Source organism: Dermacentor albipictus, chromosome 4 (assembly GCF_038994185.2).
Source record: "Dermacentor albipictus isolate Rhodes 1998 colony chromosome 4, USDA_Dalb.pri_finalv2, whole genome shotgun sequence".
Lineage (NCBI taxonomy): Eukaryota > Metazoa > Arthropoda > Arachnida > Ixodida > Ixodidae > Dermacentor > Dermacentor albipictus.
In genome coordinates this window covers 73,379,396-73,405,986 of record NC_091824.1, presented here as the reverse complement: position 1 = coordinate 73,405,986, position 26,591 = coordinate 73,379,396, and the positions used below count along the sequence as shown (strand labels likewise).

The 26,591-nt window shown below is 43.3% G+C and overlaps 1 protein-coding gene across 1 annotated transcript in view; it reads right to left on the bottom strand.

Annotated features, from left to right (window-relative positions):
- LOC139059539 (uncharacterized) overlaps nt 1-26,591 on the bottom strand; it is a 554,371-nt gene that overhangs the window by 405,444 nt on the left and 122,336 nt on the right. The gene's annotated exons all lie outside the window — the stretch shown is intronic.

Below are 26,591 nucleotides of genomic sequence, written 5' to 3'. Positions count from 1 at the left end.
ATTGCTGCTTTATTAACTTTTCCCAGGAACATAAGCTAATTAAGTTCGGACACTCCGCGAGACGCGGCTCCCTATCTCAATACCTCTGTCTTCACCCTACGAGTTGTCTCGCCCTGCGTGTGGCATTCAGTGTTCATTCTCCCAATTCCTCCTTCATTGTTCTTACCATTATGTGGCTCACCTTCATCTAAGAAAAGGAATTTCGCCGGTGCTTTCAATTTAAGGTTACAGAACAAAATAGCAAGGTGAATTTGGACGCAGCTACGTAACCTGTCTTCGTGAGCAAGTAAAACAACTTATTTTTTAACGCTTTCTTCATACTTTTAGGGCATATTATCGATCTCATTTAAAGAGTCAGAACCAGTGTTATCCCCTATAACGAGTGAGCACGACAGGGAAATGCTCGTATGAAAATGTTCGCCTTAAAATTGCGAAACCAGTCATTGGCAACTCCAGAACCTGTTGCTTGTGCTGGCAACCCTGTCCAAATGAACAAATGTGGCTACGACACCCAGGCTCACAGCGGCTTTTTCGCTTGGAGATGTGCTCGCGTTCCTCATTTGTGGCCTTCGAATCGAGGCATTTTGTAGAAGCAGAAAAGCCCCTTGTTGCCGATCAACTTATTTAGATCGGTCTAAAGGATTTACGCGACAGAACCACGGAAATAGTTGCTCTGTGCATGCGAACGTCGGCCTGTCGAGCAAGCTGGATCGGATTTTAAATTTTAAAGACATAGATCCTTTCGTGCGAGTCGGAGGAAAATAAAGAAAATATTTGTGCGTAGTGGTCGACCGAAAGGTGTTCTCGGGGTCGCTCCACTGCTACAGGTACGATATCTGTTTTAGACCGTCATAGGCCACACCGCATTGCGACTCGTGTTGCAGTATGTCACGTATAGTATCACACAATGTATAGGCAGTAACGTATATCGTGCTTTCATGAGCTACATACGGACATTTTGCACAGATAGCACGGGGAAAAAACTTTAAGGTTAGCTGGTCAGTGCGTCTTGGGATAACAATCTCCCCCAATCCACTCCTGTGAAGGTGATTGGTCAGTGAAGCTGTAGATATCTTTCGCCGAATGTAGGGCAGCTTGTCAAGTGCTGATCCGATGATGTGCGCCCATTACCTTCATTGATCTTTAAGTGACATACGACACAAACACAAGTTTCAACGCAGTTTACAAAAGCTATATTTTATTTATTGCTTTCAGATTACTGCTACAACTGATTTGAGGTCGCTATGACTTACACAGATGTTTTTCATCCTTATTTGAGAAATGCTTTTCGCAAAAGTTAATCCATGCATGACCAGTGTACATCAGTTTGAATTGGATCATTGAAGTAACTGAGGCCAAAGTCTTCCGATAAGTGAATGAACCACTTCTTTGTTTTCGGTTTTGAGACGTCTGCGTTAAAGTTCTCGACAACGACCACGGGCGAGGAATCGGCGGCATTGTGCGCTGATAAACTCGGAAGTGCATGCCTGGGGCGCTATGCAGGATGCGCCGAGTTTGGCGAAACTCGGGATCTTCACGAGCTCTGGCGACACCCCAAAATGAAAGCACGAATGGTACCGAGACACAGTTTATCTTTCGACAAGCCTCCAGTTTCATTGGTTTATCTAGATTCACTCTGGCTGGCTATCATTTCTTGGGCGTTGCCTTCTGGGCGGTCGACAAACTGGGGCTCACGTGATCATACCGTCGGTGCATGGTCGTGCCTTCTTTCACTTGTTTGTCGTTCCACCGAGTGCATTACATGCAGAAGCAAGTTGTAAAACAAATGCATTTAGTACAATATTATTAGTTACTTTAACGTGGTTTAGAAGCATTTTGAAGCTTACGAGATGTGCACTGAATGCGTCTTAGACTAATTTGTAATTTAGTACGCTTCGCATTATACCACGAGGGAGCGCTGTAGTGGCGTCATCACATCCATTCACCGGGCAAGCATGGCGGCTAAGCATCAGGGAGGCCCAGTGTAAACAAACCCGTACAACGAGCTTGCAGTGCACGACGTAGTGATCAGGCTCGACGAAGGCCACTATTTCTTGGATAGTTCTGTTCCTCCGTGGGCAATCTTCCCGTGCACCCGGTAAGACTGCCAATAGCTTCGGCGATTTTACAGATCGCAACGCGCACCTACTGTTCACGGCGAAGTGCTGAAGAAACAACTTGTCCGGTGCTGCTTCTGCGAGTGCGCCGAGTTCCTCCACTCTGCGTGACTGCGAGCGTCACGAACATTACATTGTGTGGGCAAAAGGTAGACATCCTATATAGCTACGAAGCGACGAGGTGGTACCGACGATGGATCTCGCTACCAACACAGTGAAGGAGACTTCGACAAACTGCAGATAAGTATATTTCTACTGTTTCATATTTAGCATAATAAGAGTGCACGGATTAAGTCACTTTCGTAGTAACGAACTGAATGTCCAGCAGTTTAAAGAAGGCAGTGAGAACCAATGAGTGTTCGTGCTTTTACGTGCAAGTGGGCCCGCGAAAATATGGAATAGATGAAGGTAACCTCCACTAACTTGGTAAGGCAACAGAAATTCATGAGTGACATTAAGCTAGAAAATTTATGGAAGAGTATCTTTATCCAAGTGAAATATCAATAGCAAGTACTGATATAAAGCAGGAAACTTATACAAAAATTTCATGGGTTGAACAGCACATGGAAGGCATTACCGAATCGTGATCGCCACGTTACCGATATCCTTGAAAAAAGTCTAGAATCATTGCATTCCACCGGTTATGCAATATGGGACATAAACCTGGAGGTTAACAAAGAAACTTCAGATGTCAAGGACTGTGTAGAAAGCGAAGTAACAAAAATTGTTGCAGATAGCATTAAGGCAGGAAGACAGTGGCGTAGTAAACCGTGGCAACTGATATGCTAGTTGAGATTAAAAAAGAAAGGAATCGGCAGGCAGGCCATGCACGTATTCGATCACTTGTTGCCAATTCATATCAGGTGATTACATAAGCATTACAGAATGAATGTCAAGGAGAGAGAACTACAGCCAAGGATGGTAGAAAATTGCGTAATGGGACAAGAATATGATGTTTGTAGGCATAGGATGCAATCAGCTCGTATAAGACGGGATTGTAGGGTGAGGCATTTGTTTTGCAGCGAACAAAAATAGGTTTGTGGTGCTGACAGTAGAGACTCGTGAAGGTGCAGGGCCACCTCAGCTGCTGGCACACTAATCAACATGACAATTGGCTCTGAAAAAGAAAACCCCAGTTTTGAAAAATAAAGCAATGTTGTCCCAACGCATTGTTTTACTATGCATACTACACTAGAGGCTTCCACATTTAAGGGCACTTGGTACTAATAGTGCAACGAGCATTTTTCTTTGTAAATAATGGTTTGTACGTGGCTGATTCATTCCAATACACTTTTTTTGCAGCAAAACATTCTGCTGCTGGAGCCACTCAACCGCTTGGTGGCAGTAGGCGAGCGCCAGGCACGTGCTCTTGAGAGTGTGGCAAAGGTCCAGAGGGCTGCTCCGCAACAGTAGTATCGGTGCCCTCACTGCTCTCCTGTCGAGCCCACAGAAGGCACCTTATAAAGGAGCTTTCAGTTTAATATTTTGTTTATTATTCAGGAACATGAATAAAATTATTGCAGTAAACATTGTGCTGTGCATATTAGGAGACTTATAACATGCACTTTGTGTCCCTTCAAAATAGGCAAAAACGTAAGACAACCTGTGCCACTCTTGGACCATGTAAATAAAAAATACACTAATGCAGCATACACGTCATCATGCTGTTTGTTCTTTCTATGTGCAAGAATACAGTGCGTGTTCATTAGCCACAAGATGAACGGTGTGTGTAATTCACAATGAAGAAAGGAAACAGCAGGAGCTTAATAATGCTATCACCTATAGACTGTGCATATGACTGCAACACTCCCCAATTCAAATGTGCCATGCATTTACAAATTACATGCATGTTCGATACCACATATCCTTTAACATTGTCTTATAATTGCATGTACCATATTTCACACATCTTAAGCCCTTGCATAGCACACTTCTGATGTATCCATTTCATAGGCCAAATAATTGTACACTTTGTCCTTTTGTGTTGTATGAAAAGCAGCATCCTTTACAGCCGGATAAAACTTCAGAAGACAGGAGAGGCCCCACCCAGATGACCAAAGCGCAGCAGCCGATTGCCTAAACGTCTAAAGAAATAGTCCCTCTCCAACGAGCAATATTAGTCTGTCTGGCGGCACGATATCAGTCTCGAGTGCGTGCCCATTGGTGCAGGCTTGTGTTCACCTGCCTTAAAGTGCAGATTCCGCAGCCTCCTAAAGTTGTATCCGACTATAGAAACACGTAATGCCTTGCACCAGTTGCATAGGCTTCTGCAATTTGATAGCACACAATGATCAGGAGCAGAAATCTATAAAGGCATCCAAGCAAAGCTGGCTGGCCACACTTCCATTATGAGGGGCTGAAAAAGGTCTCGCCAAATATTCCCATGACGTCCTTGAAAAAGAGGTGGTGTTTGGCACTTCTTTAGAATCAAAAACAGATTACACTGAATGTTGTGTAGCACGTCAAAACAAACTGAGCTTTGTTATTTGCACAGCATGTAATGGGAGGTCGAGCTTCACATAGGAAACAAACTGCTCTGTCCAGTACAATTTTGAGGCCGGTATGGCACCTATTATGGCACCGGTATGGCGCCTATTATGTCAACAGTATCTATATACAAATTACACTTTTCACAGGCCATTGATTTCACCATTATTTTTGTGTGATGGTTCTTTCAATCAGCGCTTGTATTACATGAGCAGGTGGATTTGAAAGCAAAGCTTTGTTTGCAAACCTTCCGACTTCCATAAGTGTGTGGCAAGGCACTGGCATGTTGTCGAATAGCTCACACTTCCTCGGTCCTGCACCAAAGAAGCCCAATGCTCTATTTTAAGTTGGATCGCACAACAATTCAACGGCACACAAAGGAGTGTAACACACACAGCAAAGCATTCTGCTGTGTGTATTTCTCTTTGTGCCCCGTCAAATTGTTGTGCAATTAAACTTCAAGCTTCTATACCAATACACCGTCTTCAACCTCACCAATGCTCTAGTTATTAGGCCACAATGGTGCACATCTTTGAAATTTCCCAACACAAATTAGTTCTCCAAAAAATCACAAATGTTAAATTTTGCAGCACAGCTGTATGTATGAACGTGCCATATTCTTTACCACTAAACTCACAGGAATCAAAGAGGCAAGCATTAACGAGCCTTGCTGCCGCCGTTACCATTATCATCATGACACCAATGGAAAGACAGTGCCACGTTTCAGTAAAGGGAGTGCTGGAGGGAAAGGTGTGACAGCGAGGGCTTACAATAAAAATAACAGTTACGAGACATGTTCAATGCCAACATATGCTGCATGTCGCTCAGCCTACTTTGGCAATGCGGCAAGTGTTTACTCGTTTGGGCATATCACGTTTTGTGTAGTTATTGCTCTAAAGCTGTACAAATGGTCTATTTGCTCTGCAAGTTTTATTTTTATCATGGTAGGTTAAAGACCCACTTTTCATTGGCATCTGCACCACATTTCTCCCGATATGTAATAATGCCTTGGTGGTTCATGACATCTTCACGTACAGAGAGTTCTGCAGAGTATCGGATGTGCATTGTTCTAATGCTTAAGAATTAGAGCCCCATTATGAGACGAAAATATACAATTTATCCATCCAAAATAACGCCGCCCCCCCCCCCCCAAAAAAAAGAAGATGCACTGAACCTCTGGCACATGCATCGACAGTGAACAGAGCAAACAATCTGAAGTATTTTCTTCATGCAAGCCAACACACTAAGATTCTCAATGCATTTTCATTTCGCCACAAATGCATAGGCACAACCGGCTTGGCGCAACATCCACATCTGGCGCTGCAACAAATTGTGCAATGCCTCGCTGTTTCATAGTGCGGCCGATAGATTACGCATGACCAAAATTCAGCATTGTGCATACTTAGTAACTTCACCAATGAAGAACCCCAAGTTCTTTATGAGATTAGGATTCATAGGTTACTTCACACAATTAGTGATATCCATTTATCTATTTATACTTAACCCCTTTCCCAAGAAAGTGAGCCATTTGGAAGGCACCCTGACAGATAAATAGAACAATCGACAAAAAGTGATCAACCAGCGAAAAAGTCTGTTAATCACAGTAACGCTGACATTGAAGGCGCCTTAATTCCTACGTACGTTCCTTCGACACACCCGACTACGTTCGTAATGTTCCCACGAAGTGGGAAGCATTCTTTTATATATGCCCGCTCCGCCGCAGTATTCTGGAAAGCTAGCCACCGCTTACGCACTGCCGCATCGATAAGCGCGTCAGACACATCTCTGACACAGTGGCTAACAGTAGTTTGATGGCGTCCGATGTAACGCTCGGCGCCGACGCTTCCCTGAAAACTCCCAGTCCCGTAGAAACGGAGGGCGCAGATGACTTGCTCTAAGACGGTGAGCGAATGAAGCCCGCCACGCTGTCACCGCAGACGAGAGTCTTCGCCTCGCTCGTCACACAGCCAGCACACTGATGTCTTCGACAGGCGAAAATGACGCTGAAACTCCCCGCCGGTCATGCAGGTGAACGGGTCCGGACGGTCATACTGACGCTTGCTGCCGCTGGATGCAATGCCGCTGCCGCTGCTGCTGCCGCCGCCATGTTCCCGAGTTGAACTCGGAGGGGGTTTCGCGATGTACGAGTTTAGCACGAGTTCGCCTGTCAATCAAAACCAGAGGTCACGCCCCGCGCGAGGCATGTAACTATTGCGCGCGCACCCACTACAGTTGGGCCACGCCCAACTTATCTGCCGGCAACAGCGACGCGGTGTCGAGCTGAGAGGCATCAACAATCTTGACCGCCGACATAAAACACGCACAACGCACTGTCATCGGTGATGTACTGAGCACCACTATCGAAAACAAAGCGTTGACTGTCGCTGGCACACATCTTCTCGGGCTGAGATGGCCGCACAACACGGTTTCATTGCCTGCATTGCGGCGCGTAGCGCACAGTAAATAATTATCGGCACGTCACTGTAGGTGCTTGCAAGGCGTCGAGGGGGACGACGATGCTGAGGAGGGCTTATTGAAGCAGTCGTTTCAGATAGCTGCTCTGTCATCGGTGATGAAACGGAGCCACAACGTCGTAAACACGATCAGCGTCCGAGAATCGCTCGCTCTTCTAGGCCCAGTGCAATGACATTTCTTCATCACAAGCACTGCGCACTCAACAGTTCCAACACATCTCTCCGTTCGAAATCTGATTTCATAACTGCACACAAGAGTCCTCACCTGCCAAAATGCGAGTGCTGCGGTGTCGTTACGATATCCATCTGCGATCGCTTCTGGCTCCAGCAGAGGTAATCCGCAAGCACCTTCGACTGCACAACACACTCATATACTGCGTACGTGCGCTCAGAGGCGCCTTCACTGGGCAAGCGATGACAAGCGATGAATTCTGTCGCTGGGGAAGCACGCACGTTTCGCAATGTATCGCAAAGGCTTCGCGCACAAAGATAAACTGGTACATTTTCACTGAACTGCGACACTACGCACTCTAAAATAACATACCACCATTTTACAGCGACAGCTGTTGTGTCGTTTTTAGTTGGTAAAGCGGGGGCCTTAATAGCCTAGTGAAGCGCCTGCGATGAACAGCCGTACCACGGCGCTGCGTTTCTATTCCACTAATAGAGAAAGAGTGGCCATGACCCTCCATGGATCATGACCGACTTTATTGAGAATAGCACTGCAGCGCCCCTAGGCGACTTATCACCGTATGAACGCCCTCGTGCGTGCGACCCGTTTCAATGTACCGCTTCTAAGCTTTCGCCTCCCTGTCGCCACTCACGGCAAGATGTGCAAAATTTAATAATTTGCTCGATCTCCGTTTATCATCACAAATTTCTAGCATTGAAAACGAAAAACAGATACCTAAAGAAATAAAAATGTGCGTTATTTTATTTGTCGCATTTTAACGTATTCGTTTGAGTGAAAGTGTAGGTGCAAGAATGCGCCGCATGTACCCCGTTCGCATTCGATGGAGGATAGATAGATAGCGCCCGAAAGATGAGGCACGCCCTTGACGCGCCCGGGAAAGGCGTGGCAAACGGCTCACGGCAAGTGTGCTGACAGACAGCGGGGCAGTCACGGTATCGCTAAGTTGCGATAATCCGTTGATAACAATACGCGGCGCTGGCGCGTTTCGTTGTGCAGCCTTCTGCGCTTGAAACGTGGAAGCAGCGTGCCGCGCAGGGTGCGCTCATGTTGTCATACGCGACTTTCTGTCTACATATTTTTTGCCTGCACCTTCGGCCCGTTGCGCGCTATCTCCGTTCACTGACTGCCGTCGAGCAAACTCGGGCAAAACTCGGGTGAACGAGAAACTCGGGGCATCCTGCATAGCACCCCTGGTCATCGATCGCGTGGTTTGACGGCTGTTTTAGTCTGTCTGTTTTGCATTGAAACGAAAGCTGTGCTTTATATTCACTTCAATTAAGCCTCTGCCTTACGGGGGTATGAGCCATTGCTACTGGCCTTGCATTCTTACCGCGATCGGCCCACTGGGTTTGCTGTGAACGGGACGACCGCGAAAAAATCCTGGGGTCCTAGCCATAGAGCGCTTCGCTGCAGAGCAAATGAGAGTTCCGTTTGTGAGTTGGGATGTACCTTATTTTTATAGTTAGCTGATACATGTGACAAGGCCGTCTGCATCCGGTGACTGGCGCTTTTTCGTGCTCACAGTACGCAGTGTTCAAGGTAGGACCATAGCTTGGGAACACAGCAGACACCTATCGCCTGTAGAAATTCTCGAACCCGCTGAAAAGTGAGAAGTGAATAAGAACCAGTCGGGCCAGGCTGAGTTTCTTCCAAAAGGTTTACAAAATCTAGGCATGGCTTTATTTTGCACAAGTCGGTTTATTAGTGTAAATACATAACATGGAAATAAACTGAACCAGTTGTAATGCAACTTTCTTGCGTGCACACTGTCGCAAAGGCAACTAGCGGTGCTTCGCGAAGGCCGAGCGCACCGAAATAAGAACGAGCGCTGTTTGCTGTAGCTTATAAATTTCTTGCGAGCGAATCAACTGACAACTCACCGCGTTCAATGAGTAAACAGTGTCTTGCGCTTGCACTGTTAAACCAAAGCATGTTATGGAAATGATATAAGAAGTTTCGTAATCAACATCAGACCTTCAGAGGTAGAATTTTTCCTACCATGCCTGCAGACAAAAATACCGTAGCGAGGACATTCCTGCTGCTTAAAGCATCGGTAAAACTTATTCCCAAGCGAAGAGTTGTAAATGAACAAATCGAAATAAAGCTTAAGGGCACATCATCCTAATTAATCAAAGACCTTGCCTAAACAAAGTACACTCAATGATTTCAAACGCTAACTGGATATATAAAATAAACAGACTGAACGCAATACAATCCATTCGACGTGAACAAAAGTCGTCCCTAGTTAAGTGTTTCGAAGAAACCGTTGGATGTCAGTCCCCTTTTCCTAATGCGAGAGTTTATTATTTAAGTCTCTCTCCGATTCGCGGCGTCTGCTTCCTTCTGTAAACGATGAAATCCTTCATTGCTGTCTTTCCACAGCGATGACACGCATAATGGTACACAACAACTATTTTAAAATTCACCTTAATTTCTTTATGTTCGTTCTTCTGTGCGGTGGCATCACGACGATTTAGTGACTACGCTGCATTCAGCGCGTGTCGTGAGAGGAAACTCCGTTTCGCTAGAAGCATGAACCTGGATCGGCTGTTTCTCGGCGAAGCTGCAAGGTGGCGAGCATTTACTTGGAGTCGCGAGTACAGGCAGTGTCTGGCTAGTTGCTTGCGGCGGTGCTAGGTAGTTCTTGCTTTATACTTCTAACACCACTTTATCAGTTCACCACTATACACGATTAAGTGAAAGCCCCTTTTTATTCATGATGCAAGTGAAATATTCCTGAGCGTAAAAAATTACTGATAGTTTAAATACGCCTGAAGAAAATTACGCTAGTCTACTAAGCTGAAAAAAACTTAGTTTGAGAGGCATAAACAGACAGGTATGTTTCGAGTTTAAAGGTGCTGCGACGGCCGTATGCTTGTATGAAATATAAAATAAAAAATATTTAATAATTATTCGGCCATCTTATTCTTCTAAGTCTTCTTGACTGCAGTGATCAATTCAACTGCTTATTCTATGATTTGACGTGCACACTGCATAGACGCTCTCGTCACTGATCGTTCTTCTAGAATGTTTTTTCACAGTAAGTATTATACAAAAAGGAAAACAGGACGTAGGCTTTTAGCTGACTTAAAATCAGTCGCAGCAAAATATTTGAGATAGAAAACCCGCAATATGCTCAATACCAGAAGCGAAAGAACGTCTTAGGAGGGAATACTCGCAAGTGCTCAAGCGATGAACCCTGTTGCATTGTCGTGTGCTTGTATTCTTTGTCTTGAAGACGCTTTTTTTTTCAATGCTTATTAGCCTTTCTTTTGAGTAGTATGACACAAAAGGGTAGTTCCACCGAAGTGGAAGCTCACGCATTCAGGAAGCGTCCTCTGAATGTCACATTCACGTTTCTGGAAGGCTGCTGATGTAAGAGCAAGACACCTTGGCTGTTCAGAGAGTAATTGGCCGATTGTGTGTTCTAATTGAAAACAAAGAAAACGTGCCTACCAATGCATTACACATATGCTGGAAGTGCTGCCGCTTGGAGGCTGCGGAGATCTTCCAGTGGAAGAAACGGTGAATGGCTCAGAGTGATTTTCTGTGAAGGTTACAACGTTTGAGTACTCAGTGGGCGAATGAGGCTGGTTGTCGTTTTGACAGTGGGTGAAACATTCCTGCTGTGTTAAAGAGATGTTTTATATCCTTTTTAGGATGCATATAAAGCCGTTTAACAGCTTCACGCTATGCTACGTAGATGGAATGTGAAAACTACGCCATCAATTCAGGACAGTAGTATGCATAATCATTATTACCTCTATCCTTACCGGTAATGTTATTATTACCTCTATCCTTACCGGTAATCATAACAAGAAGCGTAAGTGCGACGAGTGTATGCCAGATGTAGAATCTATAATCAGGATCCATATGAAATGCAGAATATTTTCTAGAATGCAGTACAGTGCATACATAAAATGCCCCAGAAATAAAATAAAGAACCGTAGAATACAGCAACACTGCAAATACGCACGAAGGTATGCGAGAGTACAGGCAATACATAGGTGCAGGCAGAGTAATGCTGTAGAAAATACATTTGGGTAATGATTGAAGATTATGATGTTGCCGAAGGCAATTCAGTCTCAACGACCGTAAGAATATTTTTAAGCTGTGACTGATTCCTTCACTTGAACTGTCGTATCCAAAGACTGTTACAGTGGAAAGAATTAATAATGGAAATATACGGTGCAGAATGTGAATTTGTTTTATGCTCCCTATATATGTGGCGTGACGGCCTCCATTAAGTATTAGTCACGTAGCGTGAGATACATCTTCCTTATTTATTTTGCAATAGATTGAGCTCGCCAAATAAGCATTTACGAAGCGCTTAAGAATTTCTAAGCACAAAACGACTGCTGTGTCACTCAGAACCAAGGTTTCAGCAAGGCGCCATAACACAGTAATCCTGATAGAATTTGTTATGTCATGTTTTTACGCATACACTTATCTACCTTTGTGTACGTGCTTTGAGTACCGATGAATATATTCATTTGGTAAACGGCAACTACAGTTCCTTAGAGAATCCCACTGCTGATCCAACAAACGATCTGCCAACTGGGATCTCTGATTTAGTTTTTCAGACTCCGCTTGAGAATAGAACAACACTTTGAATGCTGTCAAGGTAACACTAGACATAAATATCAGACGTGAAAACTAGTTTTCTAAACAAGCCAAACTACTTTTGCTCAAGAACTGCTGAAAACTTTGTCCACACTATAGTGATATACTGATCCTGCTTCTTTTCTTACAGGTAGCTTATTTTCTCTGGCAATTCATAGCAGTCGATATTATATAGCATGTTGTGCCGCAAAAAAGCGACCTAATTACGGAGCTACATCATCATCAGCAGCATGTTTTATGTCCACAGCAGGACGAAGACCTCTCCCTGCGATCTCCAATTACTCCTGTCCAGCGCCAACCGAGTCCAACTAGCGGCCGCGAATTTCCTGATTTCATCGCTCCACTTTATCTTCTACCGTCTTCGACTGCGCGTCTCTTCTCTTGGTAACCATTGTGTAACTCTAATGGTCCAACGGTTATCTAACCGGCGCATTACATGACCTGCCCAGCTCCTCTCGATATCAATTAGTATACCGGTTATACGTGTTTGCCCTCTCATCCAAACCGTTCACTTTCTGTCTCTTAACTTTATGGCTAGCCATCTTCGTTCCATAGCATTTTGCGCGGTCTTTACGCAGCTGCATATTTGATCACTTATCTAGTGTCATTATTGAACTATAGCGCACATGCTAGAATTCCGTCAATTGGTAGAAACCTTGAGCGTAGTAAGCCCTTCAATACTTTTGTTCAAAGTACAACGAAAAAATGCACTGACGAATACGATACTCCCTAATAAGAAACTTCAGGGCTGCTCTATGCATGTTTGCATTTCGCGACATGTTGGCTGGCGCTGACAACCTGGGTAGTGCGGCACGTTTCAAACGGAACGACGTGTGGCGCGACTTACTCGCTAATGGAGAGATCGCCAGGGGCAGCGCATGGGTGACCCACGGGCGTGATTCACAGCAGCCGCCGCAGTCAGTCTTACGTTCATGCAGCGCTTTGTTTCCATAATGGTATGGGTGGCGTCATCGTTGAACAGACGACGTGCGCTAATCTGGCGCCATCTTATTGCCCTCGTCATAGCAGCGCACACCTCGAGCGGCACGACGCTTTTCTTCTGCCTCCTTCGTGATACCCTCCTCCTCCGCTTTATTCCACGTGCTCTCTACGCTATCGCCGTCTTTAATCACCCGCTGCGCTCCTCGTTCGCTCTTTTGTCCTTCGCTGTGCTCGTTGAATCGGTTACGTCAACGCCGACGCTCATTGCGGGAACCTGCACCTAAGAGCTACGTTCTAAAATTACTTAGTGGTTCGCCGAGGGCAGTTCATTGCGGCCCCAAGAATTTTCAGTGGATTGACGACAGCATAGTATTCGAAGAGTTCAGTAACACATCGTCTAATTGAAATACTGCGAGAAGCACTTGTAAGCACCACAATTTTGATACCTTTGGGAAAACTTACAAAACCCCGGAGCCACCAAATTGCTTTGGGAAACTTCTAAAGAATTATAAGACATCTTCATCAATCTGAGGAATCATCCTGCTTGCACGCGACAGTATACGTGGATATAAAGTCATTGAGCCATTAACGAAGCTGCTTTTAAAAAGTACCCTTTTACTGCTAAGTTATATAGCAGCGTGAAGGATTGATGACCATCCAAATCTCCCATAAAGAATGCGCATTGGAATGCAAACGTCGCTGCGGTGAAGAGCCCGCCGTAGAGCACAAACGGTGGGCATGTGTTTTTCTATAAAGTTGGACAAAATTATGGCTCTTGTGTCTATGGTGATAGTGACTGTGGCAATTCAGCCACCATGCAAATATCGGTAGTAAATGGATTCAGTTAGACTTCGTATTTATAGCTTCAAGCGGGTCTGCTACCTGGCTAATTGGTTATGTTCAACAATCTACTAGATCCAAAAAGTAAAATTTGCAATGACTTCGCTAGTGAGCGAAAACTTATCACCTTCATGTGTCTAAAAGAGTACGGATACTTGGGAAATACAGTAAATTCACGCGTAATAACTGAACAGACAAAAACATTTGAAGTGGCAAGCACAAAAATTAAACATATATGTGTAATTTCCATCATTCCAACATTAGCTGAGAAATCGCAGAGAAATAAAAACACCTATAATAGAGACCCGCTGAATTTTCCCATAAGGGAATATTTCAATCCAATGTATATTTTTTTTTATTTACATACCGAAGCACTCCTAGACGCTGGGAACGAACAGAGTGGCCCCGAGAAAAAAATGATTGTCCATATCCGTGAATATTTGCAGGCTCGTTATAAGAACCGGCAACCAACCCGACCATGCGGTGAATTTTCGGTGCATAATGAAATTAAATTGAAGGGGACTTTGTAATAAATTTAGGTGATAAATTGTGGATCTGCTACTCGCTTTCTCAGTCTACGGTCGCTATCCCGTTTACTAATCATGGTTTCCTCTTTGGGTCTTCACAAATACGATTGTCTCTACAGGTCGAAAAAATCCTATAAAAATGTCCAAGGAATTTTCTGGCTACTGCTTGTAGGAATTTCCAAAAAGTAGAGCCATTTGTCATTGTGCACTTAACACCCTACTTAACCTTTAACTATTGAAAGCAATAAAAAAAGCAGACATTCAGCATTTCAGAGGAAGGTGGTTGCGGAACAAACGAACTCCCGGGAACCAGCTGCTGCGTTTTGCCGATGCAGGGCATGGCGGTTAAAACGTAAGCACCGTGGTAATGCGGTATTTGAGACCAGTTTGACCACAATAGGGAGAGGAGAGGCTCTCTATTAGAGAAGCAGATCTTTTAACGCAATCGTTCATCTTGTTCAAATACAAACATAGAAAAAGAACAAAGTATGGTCTGGAAAGCAGGAATAAAGCTTCTATTTAAACAAAACTTGACTGGCCCTATTTCTTAGGCAGCAAAGTATCATTAATCAAAACGTGTTTGGAACTACGCCCTTCTGTGAACTAGTTAACAGGTACATGTTAACTAGATTTCCAATGGTATATCTTCCTTCAAATCAGTATTGTTCTTCTCATTTGTCTCGTCTTCAGAACCAGCGCCCCCGTTAAACAGAGGTAAGAATGGGAACGACAAGCATGATGACACAGGGTATTGGTTTAGTTCACGCTTCCATTCTCTGCAGTAAACAAATACCAACGCCCCCAATATGCTAACGCTTTTACGTAACGCAACAATGCTGCAGGCTGCAGGACCGCGCACCCTGGGCCATAAACTTTTATTTGCATTACATGAAATGGGTAGCATAGAATTGATTTTTATCAGTAGGCAAATGTAGTGTACAGACGCATTCGCAGCATCCGTTTCAACATCTGAGCCACGTGATGTCTGAGGAACGACCGTGCTTTGTGAAACATAGCACAGACTTTGTCGGCTAAGCATCGCGTAAGATTGAACGAATGCGCCAGCGCTATGTGTTAGCAGTGGTCATGGAAGAAAGCACCTTGTACTACACCTCTGCGACACAGAAGGGAAGGGTTTTAGCCACGGGTCATGCGCACAAGAAATGCTACGGGGTGTCGTAGAGCTAGGCACTGGTAGAGAAATCAAATCAATATATTTGCCAATTCATCAATAGAAAGATTTCTTATTTGAGTGCACGAAATGCCGTTGTGATCCATTTGGCTAAACAGCAGCGAAAAACAAACAAAAAAAGCAGGCAATCAAGCAGTACACACTAGTTTGGATCGTTGAGCTCGCAGGAGAAATTAAGCGTGTGCCGACGCATAACACCAAGCAGGTAGCGTGAATAAAGAAAGACTAGCGAAACACTGTATTTTTTATACAAAAAAAAAATACTGGAGGGCGTTCCTAGAATACGGAATGCACCAAACAAGAACACTTGCAGACTCACTTGATTTCCGCTGTATTGAACCAAATGACGTTGTTTCTTTTTTTACCAGATGGCGTTCCACGTTTTGGAAAAGCAGCATAAGGAGCATGAGGAACGCCACAGTGGCACCTTTGGCTTGTTTCGTCCAAAGAGGGCGCTCTAAATGGGCAATCATGCAGGCGTGCACGGGGACGTTGCATTTCTTTTGCACTGGAATGAACTAGTGGCGTGGAAGAATGAAACCATCAACCGGCCGTCGAATAGCAGAAGGCTCCTCGGTTGAGGCCACATGGTGAGGCCTACCATTACGGCCCCGCTTTTGAAATGGCACAGCTTGAACTGTTTTTTCGTAATGCTTCTCTATGAAATTGACTCGAGTAAAGGAAGTTGTAATGCCACAGTAAACTCAGAAAAGACCTACCTGTAGGCCGAAAGAGTGCTTGAGAGCCGAAATTTCCACGCCGACATCCCCGCAGTTAAACGCGACTTCACTGTATACTGTTTTCCATGTACTGACTCGAATTAAACTAACAGATGCTAGTATTGCACGACCTATTATCTTGCGGTGTAAAATGTGGTGATTAGTTGTTACCGTTATTCATATTTAGAATATCGGAGTTCCGCCCATCTATTTTCTAAATATCGTTCGTACGCGATGATTTTAACCTTACGGTTTGGACGTCTGCTAGGATGGCATTACAAGAAGCTGCAATAGAATCTTTCTTATCCTACACAGTAAAATAATTTACACCCTCAAGGGTGAAAACTTTTCCCCATAACACCCCACAAGGGTGTTACGATGGCGAAAATAACCCTAGGGTGTTTTAATTTTTGGCATGTGGGGTGTTTTTCCTATCAGAACAACCCATTTACAGCCAGCAAGGGTGTATTTACTTCAAGAATTACCCAAACACTGCAAGGGTGTTTCTTTTTCACTTTTACTGTCTGTTACAGTCGGCATGAAAAATGCAACTTATCGTGGCAGCATTGTACACAGGTACTTAATGACGCATCCTTGTATCCACATTGATTGTGCTGTTTTAACATTTTGTTTCTATCACAGTCATGAGCAGAGTCACAAAACAGTTCACCTATTACCTCCGGGAAATGGAAGTCTTTATAGAATACTAATAGCATAATTAAAAAAATACCGTGCAAAGAAAACGGGGACCAAGAACACATTGTGTTCTTGGGGCTCGTCAGGTTTGCGCCGTAAATTTCTTTGAATAATAGCCTACCAACGAGCTCAAACCAATGCTCTACTGATATTGTGTGCATCTGGATTGGTGGCGGATATGAACTGTTATATGGTGTGGTGTAACGTAACTAGTGTTCATCAATAAAACAAATGTTTATTAAACTCTGGACAGAAAGCATGTATGAAAACTACAAATACAGGCAAAAATAAATGTAACAGTGCACAAGTAACCCATTTTCTGAATAAGGATACCGAGGGCGTGCAGAAACTTGCACTGCACTAAAAATATTTAAATCACAGGATCGAGAATCACGTGTGGCGCACTATTACTAAAAAAAGCAGTGTCACAGTGCATGCCTCCAGGAAAGCTGCAGAAAGAAAAATAATACAGAATGATGCAGGACTACTGTCCAGTGCAAAAATGAACACGTCAGAATACCAAAGCCATAAATGTATCCACAGCTGTCGCAGCAAATGGCTGCATTTTTACTCAGATAGTGAAGCAGTGGCATCGGCAACAGACTAATATACACCAGATATACAGTATAGACATGCCAACAGAATGACAGTAGTATACCATTCTAGTAACACACAAGCCAAAGAACCAAGACAAAATTTATTATTGAGTTATTTGTTCCTGATTTAATTATTCTCTTTTATTGTGCATGTACTGGCTATACCACTAACAAACGAAATTGCAAGAACAGCTATAAGAAAGAAACAAGCACTCTAAATGCGAAAATTGCTAAAAGTAATGAGTCGTTCCTTAAATCACAAACGTAACAACAAATAGAAGACTATACTGAGCTTGTAAGAGTACATCAACATAATCTGTAGACTGTCTTAAAAGTGTACAAACTGATAGGAATCGACAAAGCATAGGGAGAGATGTATTACTGCATACCACAAACAATGAGCACCAGTACCGGGCTGATACATAAAGAGCATCGTGGATGTTTGGTTATCCAAGAGCAGATTTTAGGCTAATAATAAATAAAATATATTACACATAATTAAACAACCTATATAAGGGCATGGCGCGGGCATACAAGAGTCCTATTTCCTACACTATGAATCGTTAGCACATCCATTGAAAGGCTAGTCAAGTTCTTGATGACAATGCACTCCGGACACTTCCTCACAACGTAAGCATGAAAGTGCTCGTCGTGTTCTATTGTCTCCAGCTTCTGAGCAAAAGCAAAAATATGCCTCTGCACAGAAAAAATATTTTTAATCATAACAAAAGCTGGTTCCTCTGGACTAACATCGGTGACCACAACGCTACCAACTGTGTACAATATACCGCCAGTGCATAAAGATTTAAGAGAAAATGCCTCTCCTTCCCTCATATTCTTCGAAGAGAGAATTGTTTTTATCTGTGAAGGCATCTCCTCAAACATGATTCTTTTGCATCCTACAGTCCTAAAGGCTGCACCATGATCGCCACAAGACTGCAGGTACATCTCATAACCTTGATGGCGACTTGCAAGGGTCGATGTAATGTTTCTAAAGTTCTTCAACTTTCTGGCCAAATCCTTGAAATACTGGTGTTTTGCTTCGTATCTCATTGCCCATGCATTTATGAGTGGTCCATACATTTCCATATACTTTGGATAGTGGATCAGAAAGTGCATTTTACATGGAATACGTACATCTCGAAAAACTTCCGTGAAGTCAACGCAAAAGCAAGAGATGAGGCGGTCTACATAAGCGATATATTCCATAGTGACTCTTCGGCTCATGAGAATATCAACTATTTTTCGCAGCAAAATGTAAAGCTCCCATTCTTCAACTCCTTTTGGAATCTGTGTACCTATGTAGAATGGCAAGTATCGAAATAAACAAAATAGTTGCGATGCACTTCCTTTTATACTGCCTTGCAACATTGTCATTGACAACTGCTCAGGTTTGTTCCGCCTGTCATTGTCAACATAGCAGTAGCCCACAATTGAAGAGTTCAAATACTCTAAAGTAATGATTCTTTTTTTCACTAGAGAAAGGAGAACGTGCTTCAGCAAAAATGGAATTACACCTTCAAGTAAATCATGCATGAGGTCCGGGGGAAGGTGCTGCGTCGCATGAAAACCTGAAAATTTAACAGCACACTCACTCCTTACGCCATATATGGGGAGACAGCTAACCCCGCTTTGAAGTAAGCTTACTTGGCGATCGTGGGCAGCTGGCGTTCTTTCAACAAAGTCTGCCGGTCTGTGCTTTCTTCCAATTTCACTGCTCAAAGCCATGCAGTGGCGACATATTCTGCCTTTGCTGAAACTACATCTGAACCCTCCCAGTCGATGCATAGAAAGGTTGTCTCCGCAGGCAAATAAAACTGAGCCTGTGCAAACTTCCCCATTAATAAAAATGCCTGTCGTTTCAAGATGTGCAATGTCGTTAACAAGAGGTTGTAAAATTCGCTTTAAACCATATTTCACAACAAATTTTTCCTTCGCTAGCACAGCTAAATGAATTGACGAAAGCTGTGACCTTGTTTCTGGTGGGCCATTTAGAAGCGAATAATACACTGACATTATTTTGTGTTTTCCCCGTTTGCTTCCGAGGGGATCGCAAACCTCAAACTCATCCGTATACAACTGAATGCACAGCTTCTTTGTATTTCCTTGAAAGTATGCATGCTCTTGGAATGCTTTGCCCTCAAAAACGTCAACAAGATAATCTCCTGAATTTCTTGACCTAATTCTTGCGTCAGCTTGAGGACTTTCGAGCAAGTTCGTTAATACTTTCAGTACAGGAACATAAGTAAACACTTCTTTCTTCCTATTAATGTCCCTACCAAGACAGATAGTTTGTGGTTCTACAAAGTTCATGCAGAACTTCCAATATTTTTCACGTTCCTGATCATTAATGAGCCTTGCTAAGTCATTCTGAATGAATGATGTGGCAGATTTGAAGCCACCATGAGCCTCAGTAAAAAAATGTGCTACGAAAGACTGAAGGTACATCACCAAATCCGCGGATATTTCTTGAATTGTTGCATTCGGTAGGCGCTTTCCCTCTTTCCATTTCAATTGTAGATGCGCAAACTGTTTAAATAAGTTTGGACACTGATCAGTAGACAAGCTTGAACTTCTTTCTCCAGACACTGCAAAGCTTGTGTTTGCACTGAATAGTTCATCCCCCTCACTGCTGCCAGGAACCACCTCAATGTCATGTTCCGCATTGTCTACACCTTCTTTTGTCCCTTGTGGCTCTTCCATATCCTCAGTACCTTCGAGGAGACCTGAATGGTACCTTGAAACATGCTTTCTGTAAGCTCCATAATGTCTATATGTCCTCAGGCATCCGTCAAGTCCACACACCCAGTTCTGTTCGTGCCCATGCTCAGCGTGTAAGTGGCGAAACAAGGACCTTAGCGTGTTCTTTCTCTTTCCACACTTGTGGCACTGCATGAAGCGAATTCCAGGCATCTGGGGAACAAAAGTAAGTAGGATGTCATTCACCGCGCGCAGATGACATTATTACTTATAAGAAGATGTTTCAGTGAAAAATGCACAATATGGTGCGTTGATTTGATTTGATGTTTATGTCTTTCAAAGGAAAAGGAAACCAAGGCAAAATGTGGTAGGACTGACTGGGTCTTGGCTCCCTTGTGCTGTTTTAGTCAGGTTTACATAGTCAGGTGTTTATATATATATATATATATATATATATATATATATATATATATATATATATATATATATATATATATATATATATATATAAGCGACCTTCTAAGCACTCCCATCCATGTGCATCCCCTCTCTACCTCTTCCACGTGATCCGCTTCCCCTCACTTTCGCACCTACACTTTACTTCACTTTGATACTCCTGATGCTGATGTATTAAAATAAGCCTGTCGAGCGTAGCTGCATAGGAATGCATGCTACTGAGAACACTTAAGAACCCGGCCAAGCATGGCTCGCTCCATACCGTATTCGTGGCGTTGCCTGTACCTCGATGTACTGCACGTATTTCGCCTTATAATGCAATACAAGGTTGATTTGTGCAACGAGTGGTTGAGTACTAATGACAGAATTTAACTGAGTGCTTTCGTCATCGGGCAAGTACTTGAATGTCGCGGAGGAGTCTGTAATCGTATCCTGCATTTACCTCAATTTCTCGATTATTAAGGCTCTGTTCGAAATAATATTGACGCCTTAGAGATTCCCGAGAAGTAATCTATCACTTTAGTTTAACTTAATATTTGCCTTTAGTGTCCCTTTATTTTTGGAGCATCGCGCTGCGTTGCTGGTGAACCTAGGTTCAAGTCCTCTATCAAACACGTTATCCATCTTTTTTTTTTGTGGATTATTCGGCTGGACAAGAGCACTCAGCCGCAGCTAAAAAGTCCGTTAGGGTCTACAAAGAAAGTTTCGCTCTAAAAGCACTCGACTGCCGAAGCAGTTGATCATGGGAAAAACCGAGAGCAGAGCAGCGAAATTCGGGCAGCGGCAGCATCTATTTACCAAATTTCCAAGGATTAGAACTGAGAAACTCAAAAGCAGTCTGCAGAGAATAACCTTTCTTTGCAACAAAGTGTTGCAGGACAACTGGGCTAAATTTTAATATTCATCATTTTATACTAAATTTGTAAATTTTACAAACTGCAAATGATTATAACAGTGGCTTACCTGGCCTGCAATGCTTTGTAGAAAGTCAGTGGCGATGTACTGGGTCCGTCAGTCGCAGGTCAAAGAAATCACAAAGCACGCAAAAACAAATGACAGAAGAAGCATACCCTCACTGACTCGACTGCTAAACGTGCTGGCACTTTATACCAGTGCGGCCTATTGTAGCCGTGTGCGGCGCGCCCTGCGTACCTCCTCTCCGGCGGGTTATTTTGTTGTCAATACTCCTGCCGTGGAAAGGGAAGAGTGGCACGTTGTCGTGTGTCTTACGATATTTTTATGCAGTCCCTTTATGTACTAGTGTAAGAAGCAAAATATTTCTTAAATAACTTTTTTCTCCATATTCGTCATTCGTCTTTCAGCAACCTTTTTTCTGTGTTGGAGATCAAGCCAGGTTTCCGCGAAATCCTCATGCAGATATATTTAAATGTGTCCATCCGATGAGTGTGGTTGATCCGATGCTTTGTTCTCCCTTAGTGCTTAAAAAAAGCATCGTGTTAAAAAAAATCGGTTTTAGAGGCCGCTGTCGTCAGTGCAGAAGACCCACTCAGCGCGACACGTCAAGCCACTGTGCAAGACCAGATCCACCGAGATACTGAGAGACCCGGCAGCCAGCAGTCACGCCAAAGCCAAAAGAGTAGAAAGAGCTACGCGAAAAGACAATTAGTTCATACTATTTCTTTTCCGTCTTTATTGTTTGTTTCATTGGCTTGGTGTAACAAACAAATCATCCAGCCCAGGTTTCCCTTATTCTTTCCGCTAACTGATAAGCAGGAATTTACAAAGTAAAATATAGTACAAAGGCTTCATGACACTATGTGCAATCGCGAACGGACGCGAACAGAGATAGAAACACACTGTGTGCTTTTTTTTCTAAATCCCCGTCCAGCTGCGCTTGCATTTGGTATCACGAATCCAAACCACTAGCCTGCCAACGTGCTTAAATCAAGTAGAAAGTCACCTTATCACGTCTAGGAACGGAAAGTACTTCTACGATTTCGACGACAATTGCTTTGTTCTAAAATACATCAAATATAACGGAGGATACAAAGTGGGGATGGATGAGAATTTATTGAGAAAACGCCAATATGAGCCTGAAGTAATATCGATATTCTAGCCTCTATACTCTAGTCAGAGGGAAGGGGAAGAGAAAAAAGAAAGGACAAAAGGAAGTGCACGATACTAGCGCAGATACTGCGCGCGTATCGTTTACTTCCTTCTGTCCTTCGTCCAGGTTTCGCTGAATATGTTCAGTTACTAACTATAGCCCAGCTTGCTATGTTAAAACATTCCCGCCCAACGGCCTTGTTATTAAGTGGCTCCAACGAAGAGCTCAATGTCTGCCATTCTCGATTTTACTTGGTACAGGCAACATGTATATACTCCACTATCGCAGATATATCAGATGTGTCACAGTCTGCTGAGTCCGAGCTGTTCGATGCAAGTATTCTCGCGTAAGGGCAACATCTAGACCACGCCTGTATAGGAGACGCTCGCATGAATAAATTGGATGCGATTCAGCAACCGAAATGTCCTATGCGGACATTTCTGTTTGTGACGATTTGTGACGTTTGTGACGATTTTGTTGTATTGCCCAATGCCCTGTTGTGGATTTCCGCATAGCGTCGGTGAGAAAAGCAATAGAAATATCGAAATGAGAACCGTGTGATGACGAGTACGTCATCATTTAAGGCCATTTAATTCATTGGATTGTTACATTCCAGCAGATGTGGGCGTTGGTAAGTGAGAAGCAACATATAAAAGACGATTTTGATGACCAACGCCTTTTTCGAGAATACTGTTGTGCACCTCATGACGAGGGTGCTGCGCCGGGCTGTTTAGCTGTAGGTTCCATTGCGTGTCCGGCGAAAGGAAACTTGGTTTCTGAAATATTCTGCGCGCACCCTGCGTCCGGCTGCCAAATTCTGGCAGTTAAGAGCGTTGTTAAATGAAGCGCAAAACATAAAAGTCCACTTCGATGAGCAACGCCTTTTTCGAGAATACCATTACAGACTTCGTGATGAGGCTACAGCGCCAAGCTGGTTAGCTGTGAATTAATTTTGTGAGCATATGAGTTAGTGCCTTGTACAAATCTGGAACTATAATTATTTTCCTCAAGCAGGCCTTATTTGCTTTACAAAAAATAAAAACCCTGTCGCAATGATTCTTGCACGACTTAACAAAAAAAAGTTCTGCCTTTATTTCTACATGAATCGACATAGTTCAAGTTCTGTGTAGCGTACCACTGTCCATCCTTTAGCCAAATGTGAACTCTCTCCGTTTAATCGTTTTTACAAAAGAATACCATATTTGTGGAAAGTAAAAAAAATTAAATGTTTCTATTAATAATTTTGGGCTTAATGGCAGCCCAACTGTAGCAGATACCATTTAAAGATTTAAAAAACACGCACACCTGTGGTGACGACCCCTTTGACCTTTCAAAGTGTCATCGCACCTGAAAGATTCTTCACGCACATCTGCCAAATTCCTGCAGTTTTGGTCACTGTTAAAATTAAAGAGCGTTTAAAATCCAGCTTAGACGGAGCCAGCGTGTTTCTGCCTCTTCCTTCGTTTTCCCACGATTGCTGCACCTGCTACAGCTGTGTTGAGCGACTCTAGGCGGGTGATTGACCCTATCGAGCTGTGTGGTGGTTGTCACAATGCTTTCTGGAACGCCCTGGCCGTGAATGCACGTTAGCCCTCCCCCCCCCCCCCTTCCCCCCTCACCTGTCAAACCATTGCAGTAGCTGCTGCGGTTACTTTCATACTCACGTGCAATAACCCAGAAGGGAGATGGTATGGTAGAAAGGGGAGACATAGTAGATGAACCCGGTTTCTGCAGAATTGCACGCCTAATGCCTGTCTGTTAAAGTGCTGCGGTTTCGAACGTTGTTAAATGGAAAAAAAAAGAAGGTTTAAACGGAAACTTCGACGGAGCCAACGACTTTTTGAAGAATGCTATTTTACATTTCATGACGAGCGTGCAACGCCAGGCTGGTTAAGCACGTGCGATTTCGCGTCGTGTAGGCAAAATAAAATAAATCAATCAATCTTCTAATATCAATCGCCAATTCGGATAAGCCAACTTTCCACAGCCGCCACTGAGGCTTCTTACTCCGATCTTCGCGGAGCCGGCATATTCTACGCTTATTGGGCGCGAAGTAAATTTCTCTTTGGCCAAAAAGAGCTGCCCCGTCGTCTGTGACGACGTGGTAAACTCCATGGCTGGTAGCACCATTGATACAATAAATGAGGTGGTACTCGAGAAAACTACAAGAACCAGCGGCGTTAATGCACCATACATGCAGCTGATAATGCCCTGAAAATGTAGGTGTACGTTTCAACACAATGAGGATCCGGAAAAATTTGCGCGTGATAGTTGAAATGTTACATTTTTAAGAAAACGTCACATTTATACAGCGCCGACAAGCAACTCAGTAGATTAAGTAACAGTGAATAAATGAATTCGCTTTAATTGAGCTGCGTATATTCCATCCTTATGTCTGCCTTTTAGTTGTAATGCTGATTCAATTGCTATTTCAGGTCAGGGATATTGAGATGCATCCGATGTAATAGATATGGAGTTTTGTTGTTCACGTATGTTAAACCGCTGACGAACATCTGATATGGCAAGCACGTCTTCACGGTCGCTTCGAGTAACGAAAGTGTACCTAATAAATAAATAAATAAATAAATAAATAAATAAATAAATAAATAAATAAATAAATAGGTAGAAATTGATCATATATGTTATACACTGACGGGGGGGGGGGGATATTATTGCAGAACTTTCATAACGAAGTCAGCTTCAAAACAGGCCACAAATTTTTACATCCTCATTGTACTAATTTGCGAAGCTGCCTGCTCTTTAGTGTAACCTACTTTATGAACCACAGCCTTCTACGAGCTCTAACTCCATCACGTTGTGAGACGCAGTACAATGTCACTTGAGAGTTACACCGCTTATGCAATTCGTCCGCCATTCCGCCAAACCCTTGATAACGTAGAAAACGTAGAAAATGGCACGAGAAAGGGTGCCTGACAATGTAGGTGAATGCCACTTGTTTCGAACTTTCAATCCTATAATTTATACGAAAGTTTGCCGAAGACAAAGCAAAGGCCTGATTGGACTGAGCTGTGTGGCAGGACTTTGCTGTTCTCTGTGAGTTCCATAGTTTCCAAGTAAATTCATTTTAAGTAAGTCTCACGTATATATTTTTACAATTTTTCTCTTGGCTACGCAATGCCGCGAAAAGAATCGAAGCGTAAGCAGCTACAAAATCTTTTAAATGCGGAATACTGCCATTCTGGCAACTACGACAACGCGCGAAACCTTTTCGAAGTCATTTTGTGCGTCGAAAATAGAAGCACAACGTCTAATATAACATTTGTGCAGTATGTTCCTGTGTATGATGGTTCACAGGTTAGTTTGGAATAAATAAGCTGTTTTAGGATAAATAAACTGAGGTGTACTTTGGAATAATACGATTTGATTTTCGTAACGCAGAAGCCTTTTTCTCGCAACACGCGACTCACCAAGAACTTGAAACTTGGAAGCAACGAGTTAATTCATTAGTAATTGGCGCACTATACATAGATTCAGTTCTCGCAAACGAGTAATTAAAACGTTATTCAATTTCTTGAATTTTCTAGCCTGGTACTGAGTAGCCTATGTCTTATAGTTAATTATTCTTTACGAAGTATGTCTGCCTGAGAGCTCTGAATTAGCCAGATTTTGGAACGAGGCGTACAGCGCAGCACTCCTACCGCCTCTATGACGTTGCCAAGGGCAATATGGCTTCAAATGTCTGTCCTCCACCCTATTTTTCTTCCTTTTCTTTCTTTTTTTTGTAGCAGCGTTTGTTTGCGCAATCAGCACGCCATTACACAAATTCCAAATTCTGTTTTGGTGCTTTGCTCCTTCAGTCGATACCGAAAAAGTACATGCGGCAGAAGAGACTAAGCTTTTGAGATTAATTTAGGTTAGTGAAAGTGAAGTTCTGTTTCTGTGACTGCAAGCGACGATCTCGAAGGCCATGCAAAACCCTCTTACTCGCAATGAGTGGGGT